The sequence below is a fragment of the Pelmatolapia mariae genome, linkage group LG3_W, assembly GCF_036321145.2.
Source record: "Pelmatolapia mariae isolate MD_Pm_ZW linkage group LG3_W, Pm_UMD_F_2, whole genome shotgun sequence".
In the NCBI taxonomy this organism is placed as follows: Eukaryota; Metazoa; Chordata; class Actinopteri; order Cichliformes; family Cichlidae; genus Pelmatolapia; species Pelmatolapia mariae.
Genome location: NC_086229.1, coordinates 38,382,172 through 38,400,452, shown reverse-complemented (window position 1 = coordinate 38,400,452; position 18,281 = coordinate 38,382,172). Strand labels below are relative to the sequence as shown.

The following is an 18,281-nucleotide window of genomic DNA, read 5'->3' as shown; positions in this document are numbered from 1 at the left end:
TGTCAGCAAACTGACCTCTGACCTCTGCAGTACTGACCTGTACAAAGAGCTGTCAGCCTCAGCTCTTCTCTCCCTGCACTGGTGGAGCAGGTGTAGTTGCTGCTGACAGCCATTGTTGGTTTTCTCAGAGACAGGCGGAGGTCTAAAGTGTTGAGAGCATCAGCTCTCATCGATGTGCGCCGCTGTAACGCTGCTTTTGTCCTCTGAGATCACCAGGTATGAAATCCGAGTACTGACAGGGCAGCAGGACAGATCTTTCCCCCTCATTCACTTCCATGAGCACAGCCAAGGCATGCTGGGAAACTGAGGACACACCGACAGATGTAGAAATGACCTGCATTGTTGGGTCTAAACTCAGACCCCGCTGTATCCAGGACTTATTCCCATGAAAGAAAAACAAGGCAACAGCATTCGATCAATTACTTGCGCAAGGGAGGCCTCATCTGTGTCCAGCACGAAAGTGACCCCAAATCCGACCTCCTCTTGCTGCCTTTTATTGAGAGACAGTTCACACAAAAAGTAACGGCCACATAGTTTCTAAGGCATTGTATGTATATGTGTGAACTTCTGTATGTAAGTAAGAATGTGTGTGTGTGTGTGTGTGTGTCCTCCTGCTGATCAAAGGGTCATAAAACATAAAAGCAGGAGGAACATCCTTGGTCATAAAGAGGGTAGTCTCCCCCACACCCAATGTATGGTTTACCATAGGTAACACAGTGAAACCATACAAAGAGCAGGAAGTTCTACCAAACAACAAACAGATCTTTCAGGTAGGATGTTGCCTGTGATAAAACACTTCAGCCTCACAGTTAAACAATGTAGAAATGGATGGTAAGCATAAAAATGACAAACATTTAACAATTCACTCTAACATGCATGCTGTGGGTTTGTCTCAGAGTCCTCACAGGTGACAAATTAGCTGCAGAAACCCAAGCCAGGTGTCTGAATACTGACACATGGACTCTTCCCATCCAGAGGGAGGATTTAGTCGCACTTTATAATAACTACACAATAGTGAGCGTCAGGGGCGATTCTAGCATCAGAGCTTTGGGGGTGCTGAGCACCCAGAAAGCTGCCCAGCCAGGCAAGATAAACCTGTCTCTGTCAGTCCCTGCATCCTTAAATGTTGTCCCGAGTTCTCTCTGACTGTCACTTTGGTGCATTTAAACACCTGAATCACATGATGAACTCATTAGCAGGCCTCTGGAGAACTTCAAGACATGTTGAGGAGGTCATTTAGCCATTTAAATCAGCTGTGATGGATCAACGACACATCTAAAACCTGCAGGACACCGGCCCTCGAGGCCTGGAGTTCGACACCCCTGATTTAAACCCTTGTTCCTCCCTTTACTGCAGACACTGATTTTACTAATTTAATAATACAAATTTTGTGTTAGATTCATAAGATTTATGAGTTTCATGCTTTCATAGTGGTACTTAGGAGAGCTTGACATTTTTTCTCAGGTGGTACACACTGTAAAAAAATTGGTTATTCAAATAGCATCATCCAAACAGCTCCTCAAAATAACAACCAAAAAATGCACACTTTACAGAGGAAACAAAGACATTTTAAAGGTATACTTCATGACTTATTCTGAGTCATCTGTTACCAAGCAAACTCAAACGCAGCAGGTTGCTGAATACACTCAGGCCTTTGTTCGGGCTTGTTTCTAGATTATATCTGGTATTGCAGATTTAACCTTCTACGCTCCATGTCACTTACACAATAGATTGTCTGGACAGGCATTAAATTCAACTGACCTGTTTTAACAGCAGTCAACCAAAACACAGAGGTTGATGAGTTCCAGTAATGTTTGAGTACTTCCTCGTTTTTTAAAAAACTGGGAGGGGTGGGGAAGTAACCTCATGATAGTCCTGCCTCTTGCTGCCATATCATAAAAAGGTCAGATTTGCAGATGAGACAGTTAAACTTCAGATTTCTGGAGACAGGATGGAGACCATCTTGGTTTTCTCTGTGTTGCTTCTGGCCTGCTCTATCTCAGCAGCTCAGACAGCTGACGATGGGGTCATTCTTAAAAAAAAGATTGCACTCCTACAACCATTTGGAAGTGACATGGAAGCTGTGCTGACAGGGATAGTCACCTCTTTGGCTGTACAAAAAGAGCAGATCACACTTCTTCAAAAGGAGAATCAAGGTACCAAATTATGTTAGTTAGTGAGAGACAACAGCATCAAGAAGCCTTCATCCGCTGTTGTGTTCCAGTTCTTTTAAAGAACAGAATAGAATTGTATTTTTTTTGATCATGTAAATACAGAATTTTAATTACAGGAACACTAAAGCAATCTGAGGACAAGCTGTGCAATCATGTTCTATTTCCTTTTGTTTTGTCAGAACAAGAAGCAAAACTAAAAAAAGTGGAGACACAGAAGACTGAGATTGAGCAGCTGAAGCAGCAGCTACAAGGTACTGTGTGGAAATCATCATGGGCAGAATTTCTATAGAGATGTTGTAATATTTATATTCATGTTTATGACACAAGTTTGAATGTAAACTGTTGAAATAAAATTTTCTAATTGTCAGCATAAACAGATATGCACTGCAAATATATTCACTGGGAAGTGATTTAGCACGACTTTTGTAATACATTTTATTTGAATTGCATAGTTATTGGCTCCATCTTCAATAACTTGTCTTTTATATGGAGTGAGAGAAATAGACTGAAGAGAGCAGTGAAACATAGAATTTGACGTGGCGTGGCCTGGGTAACATGGCTAGGGGGACGTGGAACTAGAAAGGGGAAATGGGGACTGAGATGCAGCCTGGAACAGGGCAGTTAGCAGTCACTTTGCAGGAGGAGCAAAAGAGCCATGGGTGGAGGGTGATGTAAATCCGGGGTGAGCTGAGCATTGTGAAAAGGCTGACCTGAGATGAGATCTAGAGGTTCCTGATAGAGTGTGGTGGCAGGGGGCAGGCAGGTGAGGCATTGAGTGATTTCAAAAATGGTGGTTTGTTATCCTGAGTCCGAGAGAGAACCGTGAGCCAGAGGTTTGAGAGAAGGTGAATCCAGGAACTACAGCACAAGAATGTAAGGTTAGCAAGATTATTCACAAAGGGAGCTTGAAACATGAGACCCAGCTACCAACATGGATTGATGACAAACTGGCAGTGAATGAACGTCAGTGTGAGGCTTAAATCAATCTGGGCCTGCAAATCAGCTCCAGGTGTGAGAAACTGGAGGAGGAGGTGGCCCTGCCCAGGGGTGGATCCCAGGTAGACTCAGGAGCCTGATTGAAAATTGCAGCCGCACATCCCGGACCATGACATCTGAAGTGTTTAATGGGAGCTGATGTCACATGCTGCTCCAAATATACAATAATCGGCTTCTAGTTTATAATTCATTAAAAAAAAGTTTTATATATCAAGAATATTAACTGTTAATAGTGGTAAATAAGATTGATAATACATAAGTAAAATCGATTCAACCAGTAATTTATGAATATTTTATAATAAACTTCAGTTAATCAAATTATTAGTTAAATACAGGAATTAAAATGGAGTCAGCGCCTTAAAAAAGGAGTGAAGGTGGAGCAGTGGTGACCCATCACACTATTACTTTCATTTACTTTATTGATTTATATAGCACTCTTAACATGGTAAAAATGACAAAGTGCTTCACAATAATATAAAACAGATAAACATAAAACTGCACAAATCTAGTTAAAAGCTAGTCTAAATATTAGACTATCACTCTATCTGTATTTTCTGTGCTGCTTACAAACTGAAGAATCAATAACTTACAGTTTCACAACAGTCTGTTTTTAGTGCAGTGAACAAGATGTGCAGATGTTTTCGTACATTGTTTTGTACATCTGTCACCATCTTACAATTTCTTCAACATGATATCTACATAAACTAATATTTCAAGACTATATCAAAGTAATGCATTTACCAAATGGGGTTTGTGTAACGTGTAGTATTTGAATTCTCAGCCTGTACAAAGGAGGTATAACTGTAAAACAGAAAGTTTAAAATAATGACATTTCTCTCTCTCTCAGCCCAACAGGTGGCTTTCTCAGCCTCTCTGGTGGAGCAAGGTGGTGGACCTTATACTGGACCATTTAACACAGAGACTACTCTGATCTTCAAACGCGTTGTCACAAACATTGGAAATGCCTACAACCCATCCACAGGTAATAACACTGAATGTCACTTCTCAGCTTTGTTGATGTCAGGCTGATGTTCCAGATGTTCTAACAGCTGATTTTTCATGTAATATGGCAAAAACAAATGTCCCACAGGTATTTTCACTGCACCAGTGAGAGGAGTCTACAACTTTGAGTTGACCCTGCATGGACACGGAGACAATGCATATCCTACATCTGCTAGGTTGTTCATGAATAAAGACCTCATTTTTACGGCATGGGAACATCAAGCAACACATTCTCCAAGTGCCTCCAATGGTGGCTCACTGCTTCTAGATGCTCAAGATGAGGTGTATGTGCGCCTCTGGCCTGGTGCAAGGATATTTGATGATTACAATCATCATACCACCTTCAGAGGTCATCTGCTTTTCATTATGTGAAAGGTGTACCAGCTGCAAACTTCCTGTTTGGATTGTCTTGTAGCTTTTTCTTTATTTTTTCAGAAGTAAAACAGGAAGTAAATCACCTGCTGGGATCAGTGAAACTGTTTTCTTTTTTTTCATCTGTCTGTAAATCCAAAATCCAGATACACTAAACAATAATGTTATTTGGATCTCTCTCTCTTCTGATTTCAAAATTCAATGTGATTCCATTCTGTCATTTCATTCTAATAATATATCATAATAAATAGATGATTAAAGCAGCAGAGATAATTTCTTTATGTGTTTTAATTGCCATTATCTCATATTGACAGCAGAAAATCAAACACAGTCATGTCACAGTTGTGTTTCCAGAACAGAGATCAAACCCTACACATGCTGGGAGTTAGGCCTGATTTAAAATTCTGTGCTGAATAGTTGTAGAGTCAATGATGTCGACGATAACCTACATCAGTACATCACCGCTAGGATTTATACTTAATGCAAGGTGCATTATGAGCAGTGTTGGGTAAGTTACTTTGAAAAAGTAATTAATTACTATTTACTTAGTCAATATTGTATTTAAAATACTTATCTAATTACTGTGTCAGAAAAGTAATTTAATTACTAAATAAGTAATTAAACTAAATACTTCTTAAAATCCCTATAAACCTTGAATAGGCAAACAATAGAAATTAAACTCTTTAAATAATAAATAATTTTTTTTTAAGATGGAGACTCTACAGTACGCAGCAGTAGCATCTCTTCCACAATGTAGCCTGCAATCATTTTTTAAGCTCACCTTCAGACGCTTTCTGTGCTACTGAAGTAAAATCAGGTTTTGCTGCTTAGCAGGAGTTGCCGCGGTGTTATCCGTGGATGATGAACAAGGATCACTCAGAAGTGTTCGTCTATGCTCTCGTGTCAGGCGCTTCACTAGATTACTCGCGCTATTAACAGCAGCCGATAGTTTTTTCTCCGTAGGACATAGCTTACATATTACTGTAATATTCTTGTCTGCTTGTTTCAGAAAAGTGAAGAGACGGGAATATGTCCATGTCATAAAACAGCCACATGCTTCAGCCGAGTCCGACATCTTCCGCTGTAGAATACAACTATGCAGCAAACTGGCGCGAAATGACGTGCAGCTGCACTACAGCGATGTTAAAGCGGCAGAGTTTACTTCTACGTTTAGAAGATAAATTATTGAAATTAAATAATGATATTCAGCGAGTTTAATTATTTTACAATGTAACGCAAGTACATTGTAAGTAACTGTAATTAAAATACCTAAAAATGAACAGTCATTAGTTACTCTACTTTTTCAGTGGAAAAGTAATTTAATTAACGCGTTACACCCAACACTGGCTATGAGTTTATTACCTTGTGGTGGTGTCCTGGTGTTTTATATGCACTGCCAGCTGTTAGAAACGAATAAAATACTAGACCCTTTGTTACAGTCAGTTTATTTGTGGGCGTAAGATATTTGTACTTCTAGTTTTTCTACATCTTAGTACGTTCCTTCATATCCAATCTAAACTCAGTAATATCCCTCCTGGAATTTGTTCAAGTTTACGAGTTTTTATTTTGATGCTATGATTTTTTATTCTGTCACTGATAAATTAAAAAATTGCAACAAGAAAGTAGCTGAACATCCACACTGTAAAACCCAATACATTAATTTAACTCAAAACTTTTGGTGAAACTGATTACATAAAATATTTTAAGTAACTAAAACAAACAAAAAAACAAGATAAATAAACATAATTTATATAGTTGATTTGGATACATTTTTTTACACTGAAAAATGTTTTTTTGTTATATCCACATTTTTGGTTTGGTACTGTCACGGTCTGTGGTGGACCCAGGTGTGAACACAAGTGAGTAGACGGGAGTGAACTTAAACTGAAAGCGATTCTTTATATGGCATAGAGTTCAAACAAAGCAGAAATACCGTGACTAAAACAAACTATAACTAAACTGGGAAACTAATACTGTGATAAATTATGGAGTATGAGTTGCCGTAAGGGACATTATTACTGAAACGCTCTCACACACACTACTGAAACACTCTCACACACACTACTGAAACGCTCACACACACTACTAAAATTTTACCTCTCACACACACTACTGAAACGCTCTCACACACACAACTGAAACGCTCTCACACACACTACTGAAACGTTCTCACACACACTACTGAAATTTTACCTCTCACACACACTACTGAAACGCTCTCACACACACTACTGAAATTTTAGCTCTCACACACGCTACTCAAATGCTCTCACACACACTACTGAAACGCTCTCACACAGCTACTGAAACGCTCTCACACACACTAGTGAAATTTTAGCTCTCACACACACTACTGAAATGCTCTCACACACACTACTGAAATGCTCTCACACACACTAGTGAAACGCTCTCACACACACTACTGAAACGCTCACACACTACTAAAATTTTACCTCTCACACACACTACTGAAACGCTCTCACACACAACTGAAATGCTCTCACACACACTACTGAAACGCTCTCACACACACTACTGAAACGCTCTCACACACACTACTGAAACGCTCTCACACACACTACTGAAACACTCTCACACACACTACTGAAACACTCTCACAAACACTACTGAAACGCTCTCACACACACTAGTGAAATTTTAGCTCTCACACACACTACTGAAACGCTCTCACACACACTACTGAAATGCTCTCACACACACTACTGAAACGCTCTCACACAGCTACTGAAACGCTCTCACACACACTACTGAAATGCTCTCACACACACTACTGAAACGCTCTCACACAGCTACTGAAATGCTCTCACACACACTACTGAAACGCTCTCACACAGCTACTGAAACGCTCTCACACACACTAGTGAAATTTTAGCTCTCACACACACTACTGAAATGCTCTCACACACACTAGTGAAACGCTCTCACACACACTACTGAAAAACCAAGGCATTTCAGTTGAACAGGAAGGCGTTTCAGTAGAACAGGAAGGCATTTCAGTTAAACAGGAAGGCGTTTCAGTTGAAAAGGAAGGCATTTCAGTTGAACAGGATGGCGTTTCAGTAGAACAGGAAGGCATTTCACTAAAACAGGAAGGAGTTTCAGATGAACAGGAAGTTGTGTCCAGACCAGGAAAGTGAAGCAACAGTGGTACACTTCAAACCACTACACAGATGTCTACGCAGAAACCTGCTAGTAGCCTGAGTGAAGCAGCTGCATTACTCAACATTATATTAGCCTCAGCAGAGACCATCAGAACTTTGTCAAATGCGACAGTCGTGGGGCAGCAACCTGTTGCAAGTACCAGTGTGTACGGACTGGATAGTCACTTAACATCCCTCTTTCCCTCACGTCAACGTAGCAGCTTTCCCATGCCAGCGACATCTACAGTCAGGAGAGAATGTGCACCTGCACCACGTTATCAAACTCGGCAATGCTTCGGCAGCTGGACATCAGACACCAGAAGAAAAAGGTAGTTACAAAGTTTAATGACTTTGTATTCACTTGCCTGAAATAGGGCCACATGTAATATAGTCTGATATTTAAGAATATACTGAGGGCCAGATTTACTAAATGGGGAAAAATAGCACAGCTCATAGGTGTAGTTAGCTTTACGGGTGCGTTATTTTCTAAACCACTGAGTTCATTTTGTATCAAGCCTTAGTAAATCGGTTTGCAGACTTCCTTTACCCCATCTACCCATTCCATATTTTGTACATTAAGAAACGAACTTCCAGAAATGCATATGTCACAGGGTCAGTTGCAAAAAATTCCCGCAAAAGTTACCGTGTCTTGCACGCAATATTGTCACTGCGTTGTCTTTTAAAATACCAACAGTATTTTATTTCGTTCTTTTTTTTACGCGCTGTCGCAAAGCGTTTGTAAGTCTGGCTCCTATGTACTGCAATACCTTAGTGTAACATATTCCTATAATGGCAAAGTTTCCAGTATTTTAATTTAATTTTATATAATTAATATAAATTAATTAATTAAATGTAATAACAGACTGCCACTCATTATCACCCTACCAATCAATCAATCAATCAATCAATATACTTTATTAATCCCAAGGGAAATTAGGGTTACAGCAGGCAGCACGCTAATGGCGCATGCGCACTTACAAAGGAACCTTCTGACCAACGTACACAAACATCACATTGGGGAGACATGTCAGAGAGGTAGGCTGCTAGGAAAGAACAATGAAAATACATAACATGAGGAGAGAGGAGGAGAAAAAAACTCCACTCAGACTGAGCTCCTAGTGGGAGAACAGTTTGATAACAGAAAAAACACCTCAGCACAAAAAGCACATGACTATCAATACACCATAGAAACACAAGACAAGCAACAGGGGCGGGTAAAGGGTAAGAGAGAGCCGGTGTAGACAGCGCTTCCGGTCCTGCAGCATATCTGCGCTGGTCCAGTCGACTACCATCTTCACCGGTAGGGCACAAGCATCGAAGGCGTTTGGAAGGGGAGGGGGAATCAGTGTGTGCATATCAGTGTATGTGTACGTGTGTGTATGTCCAGAGTCAAGCTGAGACAGTGTCCTTCGCCCTGCCAGGCTAAGTAAACAGTCTTCCAGCCAACTCAGGTGGCCTTGCATAGAATGGGAAGGAACACACTAAACACAGTCGTTATCTGGGTGTTTTTGTTCAGCTCCAGCCTTGAGACGCAGCTGGCGCCGAGAAGGTATCCGCATGAAGTGATGGTGTTTTTTACTTTAGTGCGAACAGCTTATATGAATTTCAAAGCAGTTCTACAGTCCAACACTGGTCTCTCAATCTCCCGTTCGAGAGCCGCGAGCTTCGCCATACTTGCGTTCTGTGATGTTGTCATTCTTGTGCTCAAGGAGCCGATTCTGAAAAACTCACGACAGTGTGCCTCCCCCGAGATGTGATCCAATTTACGCTCAGAGATGTTATTCCGAGCTAGCCCTTCCGAGATGTAATCCAGTCTGCACTCAGTGATCTTATTCTGAGTATTCACAGCAACCGTAGCCTTTCCAAGATCTTATCCATGTTGCACTCAATGAGCCCATTTTGAGAAACTCACGTCTCATCCCATCGTTTCAATTCCAGCGGGCAGCCTTGTGGAGGTTTGAACAGCCGGTTCCGCTTTCTTAATTTTTCGATAAGCCAGGGCCAAGCCAGCTCCGATCAGCAAGAACCCTGTCACCATGGTTCCGAATAGGTAGAAATCTTCAGCACTCAGGCTCACCCAAGCCCAGACTTCTCGTTGAGAAAGGGGTGTCAATTGCATTCAGAGACCAGTTGATCAAATCCATAATTCCTCTTTTAGGTTTTAGAAAACAGACTGTGAGAGAGTGTTCCAGGGAAAAGTAATACAAAAAACACGAGACTAGACAAGGACATAAGAGGCTAAGCAGGGAAGCTAAGGGAGAGGAGAGGAGGAGAGGAGAAAAATGCGACCGCCTTCGTCAAGAGCAAGGACAGAAAGGCAGATACTATAATTATATAGAATACAATACGTTGTATGTTACACAAACATGGGCACATCCTCAGTGCTTTTGAATTCCAGAAGACCTGGGACAACCAAACTGTCGTGAAACACATCGAGGAAAGCTTTGGTGAATGCATTCCAGAGGATGTCAGGTAAAATACTATTGTTTATTGTTACTGTTTGTATTCATGTAATGACTTGTACTTAAAGATAATATACCAAAGTAAAGAAGTTTAAAATATTATTCTTCATTATATAAACATATGGACTATACCAGTAGAATTTAAAAGTTATAAAAGCATACACAGAAACAGAACAGTATATAATAAAATATTTAACTAATTAGCAATTGCTGTTGTCCCTATTTATTTTTTATAGCCTCGAGTTTCTAATGGCTTGTGGCAATAAGCTGGTGTCTCCAAAGCTCCAAGATGGTCAGGAGCTGAATGGGATGCTGATCCTAAAGGTTTTTAAAACCAAAGCCCTCTATGTAAGGCCATCAAGGACACTTTTAGTAAGTTCCTAAAAGAATGAAAAGTAATCATGATTTGGGAAAAAACATGTAAACAATTGGGTTTCTAGCAAAATAGAATATATTTATTTAAAACAAGTGTTTGGGAGCAATCAATATGGATATTTCTTATGTTAATCTTTTTAAGATAAGCTATAATTACTTGCTTTTGATATATGTTTTTGGTCTTTCTCTGTTGAAGAGTGAATCAGATGAAGACAAAGATTCTTCTTACATCAGCTCCAAATCAGCATTAAGCAGTTGTGCAACTGATAAGGACAGTGACAATGATTGTTTTGAAGTTGATAGTTCAAAGATCCAACAAGACACGAGCAGCCAAGTCACTACAAGGTTAAGAAGTCATGTTAAAGGTGATAACCCTGGCACTAGCAGTGATGAAGAAGATGATACTGGGACCAACTGTATTGGAAGGAGTGTTGGTAAAAGGCGGCGAGCAAAACAAGGAAGTGATGGGAACAGCATTTGTGATGAAGGCTACATGGCAAGAAGTGATGACAAACCTAGCACAAGCAGTCACAGCAGAGATTTCAATGCAAGAAGTGAAGACATCCCTGTCATGAGTGTTAATGATGAAGATTATTCTTCATATTTAACTCTCGTGGCATCGCTTTCTGGCAATTCTTCAGATGATGAGGATTTAAATCAAGCTATAATTGCAAGCTTGGAGAATCAGATGTGAGTAACAAACATACAGAATTTGAGTTTGAGAACTGATTAGCTTTCCAGAATTGTCAAATCAATATAAAACTTTTAAGCTTTAAATCTCTATGATCAGTGTGATGCATATTCTTGAATTCTGTAACATGACTACATGGCTGATATATTTTATTTTCTGTTTTATTTTCTTTTTTTAGTGCAGAAAAAGTCCCTGTTCAAGAGATACTGCTGGAACTATCAAGCAAAATTAGCACAAAACAGCAGTGCAGATTTAATATAAATCGCTCTGCTGTGTGGTAGGGAGCCTTGCGTGGTTTTCAAAGGCTATCTTATGATCCCAACTTGATGATCTGTGTGAAATTTTCAGATGATATGGGGGAAAATGAGGAAGAGGTTGATTTAGGCGGGCCAAGGAGGGAATTCTTGAGACTATTGATGGACACCATTGCCAGGTCAGCCATGTTTGAGGGGAAAGAAAACTGCAAGAACTTGGCTCTTGACAGTACTGGTAATAACCTATTTTTCTAAGATTAATAGTGGGAACTGTTTAACTGATTTTTACAGGCAACATTACTGACAATTTTGCTTTTCCTTTTATTCTGTTGCTTTGCAGCTCTCAGAGGGGACTGGTACTACATCTCTGGCCGAGCCATTGCAGTGAGCTTGGTACATGGTGGTCCACCACCTAACTTTCTGTCACCAACAGTATTTTCTCTTCTGGTTGGAAATTCAGCAAATCCAGCCCTGGAAGACATAGCTGACCTGGAACTCTTCGAAAAAGTCAAAAAGGTTTCTATATGTTTATTTTATAAATCTTATAGTGAATTTGAAATTGTTTGTGTTCCACTTTTCTTTTGCAGGGAATGTTTATCTGGATCAGTCTGGCCATTGCTGAATGCCAAGTTTTTATATGTTGCTGCTGTATTAAACTAAGACTCAGCAGATAAGGGTAGACGAAAGAGTATATTTTCTTATTTTTTTTAAGCACATTGTAAACTTATTTAAAAAAATATGTGTAGTCATTTGACTTCCAATGTACACTTGGGCATATTGTGATTGTGTAGACCACTAGTGGCTGGGTTCCTTCTAATAGGTTACAAGACTACTAAGTAACTTCCATAACAAGCCCTTCCTCTGCTCTTTGTGATGCTAGATATCTCAAAGTACAACCCTTGAGGACCTTGAAAAGTCAAAAGAACCTCTGCTTGATTACTTGGCCAATGCAGGATGCCTGAGGCCTATGCGTTCACCAAGAGACAGGGATCTGCTGGTACATGATATTGTCATGTTTCAGGTCATCCACAGGGTTCAAGGTCCATTTCAAAGGTATTTGGGTATTCTGTGTTTTTCAGATTAATTAAAATGGTGATAAAAATCTTACCTATTAATCAACATGGCCAGTTAATAACCTAGTACAATTGATTGCGCCAAATTGATAATATACAATTAACTTAGAAGCATGAAATTGCAGAATTATTGAATAAAATTTCTTTGTGCTGTTTAACCAGATTTTGTGAAGGTCTGAAAACTCTTGGGGTTCTCGAGAAAATGAGGAGGCATCCAGACAGCTTTCGCCCTCTTTTCTGCTATGAGCCACATATGCTGACTGCTGACCAGGTGGATGATCTTTTCAACATTCATCTATCTCCAGAAGGAAGCAACAGAAGAGCTGCTGAGGAGATGGTTGTTACCTTCTGGAGAGACTATCTCCAAGATGCAGAAGGTAATTGTCACTTTAGTGCACAATAAATAGATGTAACGATTTATAGGTTAGCATTTCTGAAATCTTTATTTTAAATAACATACTCATATAACAATAACACCACATTACCCTCTTGGTTGTAGTAACATTTTTACATAGTTCTTTGAGACTATTGAAAGATGAAAAGCATGCTCTATAGTCATTGCAATAACAGTCATTAAGATTCTTGCTTTAGATTAATACTCACTGTAAATTTATGTTGGCCAAATGAAATAACCTTTTAACACTTTTTTTCCTTTTGTTTTGCAGAAGAAGAAGGACCTTCCAAATTACAGAAGATATTGGCCTTTGCAACTGGAGCAACTGCGGTGCCACCTATTGGCTTTTCCCCAGCACCCTCGATTGAGTTCATTCATAGAGGAGACGATGACTTCTCTTCTGCACCAATTTTCCCTCTTGCCAACACGTGTGTTAACTGCATTAGGCTGCCACTGCATGTTTCATACCAGCTGTTCAAGGAGAAGTTTGATTTTGCATTAGGTAACACTTACGGCTTTGGCAGGGTATGAACACATTATGCTGGAGGAGTTTGCGTGTTTCTCTTTTGTATTGGTCTCTCTACTGATTCAAAGTGAGTATTGAGTATTAACTTTCTAAGGTTTTAATATTTCTAAATTTACCTGCCTCAGTCAAATTGATGTTTTAAGCCATCAATTTGACAAGAAGTGATTGTTCTTCAGGATTCATACAGGTAGATACCAATTGTTTAACAGCACTTCAGAAATTTATTTAGATTGTTGAGTTTGAATATACAAAATTTGTGTCACTTTACTCATTTCATGTGTATGTGCATCTGTTTTTGATTTGGTTGTCTGTTTATTCTTCTGCCTGTGTCAGTTTCTGTTTGACAACAGAGCTGTCATTTTATCATTTTAAAGAAAATGGTTTCAATATGTTAGTTTCGATCAGATATGTTTTCTGAAATGTTTTTTTTTATATTTTTATATTTTTTATTTTTTGCAAAATATTTGATTTAATGTAGAAGGTGTAAAAGTGAAGAAAACACATCTATTCCATGATTTCCATCATTTTCTAATGGATTCACTTGTTGAATTATGTTCATTGCAATCTCGTTTATGTTGATGTCAATATCTGGAATATTGACATTATTGTTTGTTTGAAGTTCTGGTAATGGCCCTTCTTCATCAACGCCATAATAGTTATCAACATGAAAAATGTCATTTATAAACGACAGGATTCCCACATTGTTTGTGACACCTGTATGCCACAGCTGAAGAGGGGTCTGTCCTCCTTGTGTAGAGAGACCATGGTTGTTCCACTGATTGACAAATTCTGTTAATGCTCTTTCAATCCTTGGCAAATAAACATAATGCAGACAAAAAAGATGTAGCTCATTCAGTGAATCCAACATACCCTGTTCTTCCATAAAGTTAAAGATATTTATAAAGTGTCTTCATACAACTCTGTTGAGTTCTGCCCACAGTCTTTCAATTCTTTGGTTATGTACTGAAACACCTGTAATAACACTGCCTACTCCTCGTCTCTGTAACATAAAACGAGCAACCTGTATATTTTCCATACCATGATCACACCTGACCCTTAAGGGCAAACCAAAGTTTTGTATTCCTTCCAAAAATAATGACAAGACACTTGAGGCTCTGTTATTGGATAAGCAACGTAAGTATATGATAGTTCGGCTGAAGCCATCAACACAGCCATGCAGGACCAAGTGCCATCTAATCAACTTGTGGTTGCCGTCAAAATGCCTGTTGAGAGATCAGAAAGCATTACTACAGTTCGACATGTTTTTTCATATTATTTAGTAGTGAATTCCTGACCCTGTACTTAAAAACTAGAGGTTTCATTTTGTACATTTACTTCAACAACACCACACCTCTCTCTCACACACACACACACACACACACACACACACACACACACACGTGCTTGCACGTGCACACACATACACACAGTGGCATAAAATGTCTTTTTCCACACTACGTTTACCTGGCACAATCGATGTTAGAGATTAAAATTGTGATGTGAAATAAAGGATTAAACAACTCAACAGTATATACATTAGACGACATCTAAATTGATGTACTATGAATCCCCCAAATATTTAACATACTTATAGCAATTTCAGTTTTTTTGGTCATTGTTATTTTTTTTTTATTATTATTATTACCTTATGCTGATCATATAGATTAACTTCAGTAATGTTTTGAATGAAGGACCTTTAATTTTGATGTATTGTGTTAATACTTTAAAACACAAGGCCTGACCATTTGTTTCAAACCAGTGAACTTACCATAAGTGGTTGGGGGCCTGAACACTATAGATCCTTCGCCTTATCGCATGACGACGTCTAAATGCACATCCAATAGGATCCACTTCCTGTAGACTTTGTCTGACCCTCCAACGTTGAACTCTTAAGCCACGAGATCTCAGACTTCCAAGAATGTATACTTCCCCTGCATTTGGAGTGTTCTGTAGGATATCCGTCACGAGGCCATTCAGTTCTTGATTTGAAATATCCACATAGCTTAATGGCTCAAGTCCCAAAGTTTGTCTGTGTCTGTACAGGGTTCTTCGACTTATTCCAAAGCATGATGCAATTCTCTGCCATGTCATACCAATGGAAACAAAGTGAGAAATCTGTTCAGCAGATATAGTGTATCGTGGCCGACCTGGATGACCACTCAAGGTGGTTGGGGGTAACAATCTGTGGGTCACATAAGCAGATCTCTGTCTAGCATCATATTCATGTAGCAAGCTGCAAAAGCATCTATACAAGGATCCGAGTAGGTTGGTGGCAACCCTATTATTTCGATCATATCGCGATACAGCAGCAAGAAATTCTGATAGAGTTCGTGTATGATCATCTAGCTCTCTATAAAGCCGCTCTTGTCTGATATTGCCCGTATTTTCATTTTGCAGCGCCTCAATACATTGCACAGCACAAGTAAAAAATCTTTCAACATCTTCTTCATTGGTTCTCACCTCAAACAACAAAGAATGTATGTAAAAAATGACAAGGATCCGATGTAATTTCATTGTAGATGAGGTACTGTCAGACACAGTCTTTCCAGATTATACGGGCAGCTAGCATATCCAGGATGCCCCGACTTGTTGCAATAGGCTGCTATCCTACAACGATGTTTGGATAGTCACTGATGAAGGCAAAAGATTTTTCAATTATACCTCTAACAGACTGTTGTAGACGTCACCGTAGTGTTAGTTGTGCATTAATGTGTTATTTGTTTTTCCTCACCTTCCTGTGCAGCTAAAATACCTTCCTGTTCAATTGAAATCTTCTCGGTTTTCAGTAGTGTGTGTGAGAGCGTTTCAGTAGTGTGTGTGAGAGCGTTTCAGTTGTGTGTGTGAGAGCTTTTCAGTAGTGTGTGTGAGAGGTAAAATTTCAGTAGTGTGTGTGAGAGTGTTTCAGTAGTGTGTGTGAGAGCGTTTCGGTAGTGTGTGTGAGAGGTAAAATTTCATTAGTGTGTGTGAGAGCATTTCAGTTGTGTGTGTGAGAGCGTTTCAGTAGTGTGTGTGAGAGGTAAAATTTCAATAGTGTGTGTGAGAGCGTTTCAGTAGTGTGTGTGAGAGCGTTTCAGTTGTGTGTGTGAGAGCTAAAATTTCAATAGTGTGTGTGAGAGTGTTTCAGTAGTGTGTGTGAGAGCGTTTCAGTAGTGTGTGTGAGAGCTAAAATTTCAATAGTGTGTGTGAGAGTGTTTCAGTAGTGTGTGTGAGTGCGTTTCAGTAGTGTGTGTGAGAGCGTTTCAGTAGTGTGTGTGAGAGGTAAAATTTCAATAGTGTGTGTGAGAGCGTTTCAGTAGTGTGTGTGAGAGCGTTTCAGTAGTGTGTGTGAGAGCGTTTCAGTTGTGTGTGTGAGAGCTAAAATTTCAATAGTGTGTGTGAGAGTGTTTCAGTAGTGTGTGTGAGAGGTAAAATTTCAATAGTGTGTGTGAGAGTGTTTCAGTAGTGTGTGTGAGAGCGTTTCAGTAGTGTGTGTGAGAGCTAAAATTTCACTAGTGTGTGTGAGAGCGTTTCAGTAGTGTGTGTGAGTGCGTTTCAGTAGTGTGTGTGAGAGCGTTTCAGTAGTGTGTGTGAGAGGTAAAATTTCAATAGTGTGTGTGAGAGCGTTTCAGTAGTGTGTGTGAGAGCGTTTCAGTAATAATGTCCCTTACGGCACCTCATAGGAGAGTAACACAGAGCAGCCATGAAAGCTGCTCACACAGTTTAGACAGTTTAGCATCAAAAGTTCTAGTGAGCTAGCTCCCAGCTACCTAGCACACCGGCTAACTAGCAAACCTGCAAACTAGCAATGGTTTGGAGAAGCACTCTAATGGACAGGCCTCTGCACTGATGGTGGGCTCTGCTCTGTATCCACCACACTGTTCTCAGCTGAGTCTTCCTCCTGTTCACAATCACACTCTGATGAAGCAGCCAATAGGGCCAACTTTTTCTCTGGTGGCTCGGATGTTGTTGCTTCCACAGGTTTCCCTCCAACAACCTTCTGTTTCTTCAGTAAGTTGGTGACTGAGGCCCAAACTTCAGCCTCTCAGATCTGGGTAAACTCTTGAGCTCCTTGAATCTGGCTCCAGTACAGCAGCAGTTTTCACATATACAGAGTTGGCATTTTGTTTGTGTGTCTCCAGGTCTGTTCTGAATGTAGACTTGAATTTGACCACGTAGGCGAGGTCATCAACTGAGCTCTCCATCACCTGAGAGAGATGACAAAACACAGGCAGAATCACAGAGCATGAAACCAACTTTTCTCCTCCCAGAAGTTCAGTCAGAGACCTGCAACAGAAACAAGAATCAAAGATTCAAATGAGAATGTAGAGCGTTCATTTACTTATATACACAAACATGCAGGGACGTGTTCAAAGGCAGCTGTCTGGCAGCAGCATCGTATTTCTTGCACTATCTGTACTGAGTGTGCTGACTTTATTTGACATGTCCCACTGCTGTGCAACATGAATCAAATGATCTGCACGATAATAACAGGTTAACTTGCCCTAATAATTAGACTTGATGAGAAACTGATGTGATCTCCATGTTTCCTTTGTTGGACTGTGGGCGAGTGTCAGAACTGAATGCACTGAGTAACATGTAGAGTTGAAATATGTGTCAGTTCCAGTTTTAGAGCTGTAAAGTGCAGCTATCATGTTAGGAATATGTTAGGAATAGACAGTAACACTGAGGTCAAATCTTTATTTTACCACTCGCTGCATTCTTGATGTTCATGAATTCAGCAGGTTCATGATTGTCTACAGCATTAATCTCATATTTCCATCTAAAGTGTTGAATTTGACTGTTTGATGTTCTTTATGATCTC

General features: G+C 39.8%; 1 pseudogene; it reads left to right on the top strand.

Moving 5' to 3' along the window:
• Positions 1-10,058: 10,058 nt before the first annotated feature.
• LOC134622584 (G2/M phase-specific E3 ubiquitin-protein ligase-like) lies at positions 10,059-13,485 on the top strand (annotated as a pseudogene).
• The last annotated feature ends 4,796 nt before the right edge of the window (positions 13,486-18,281 follow it).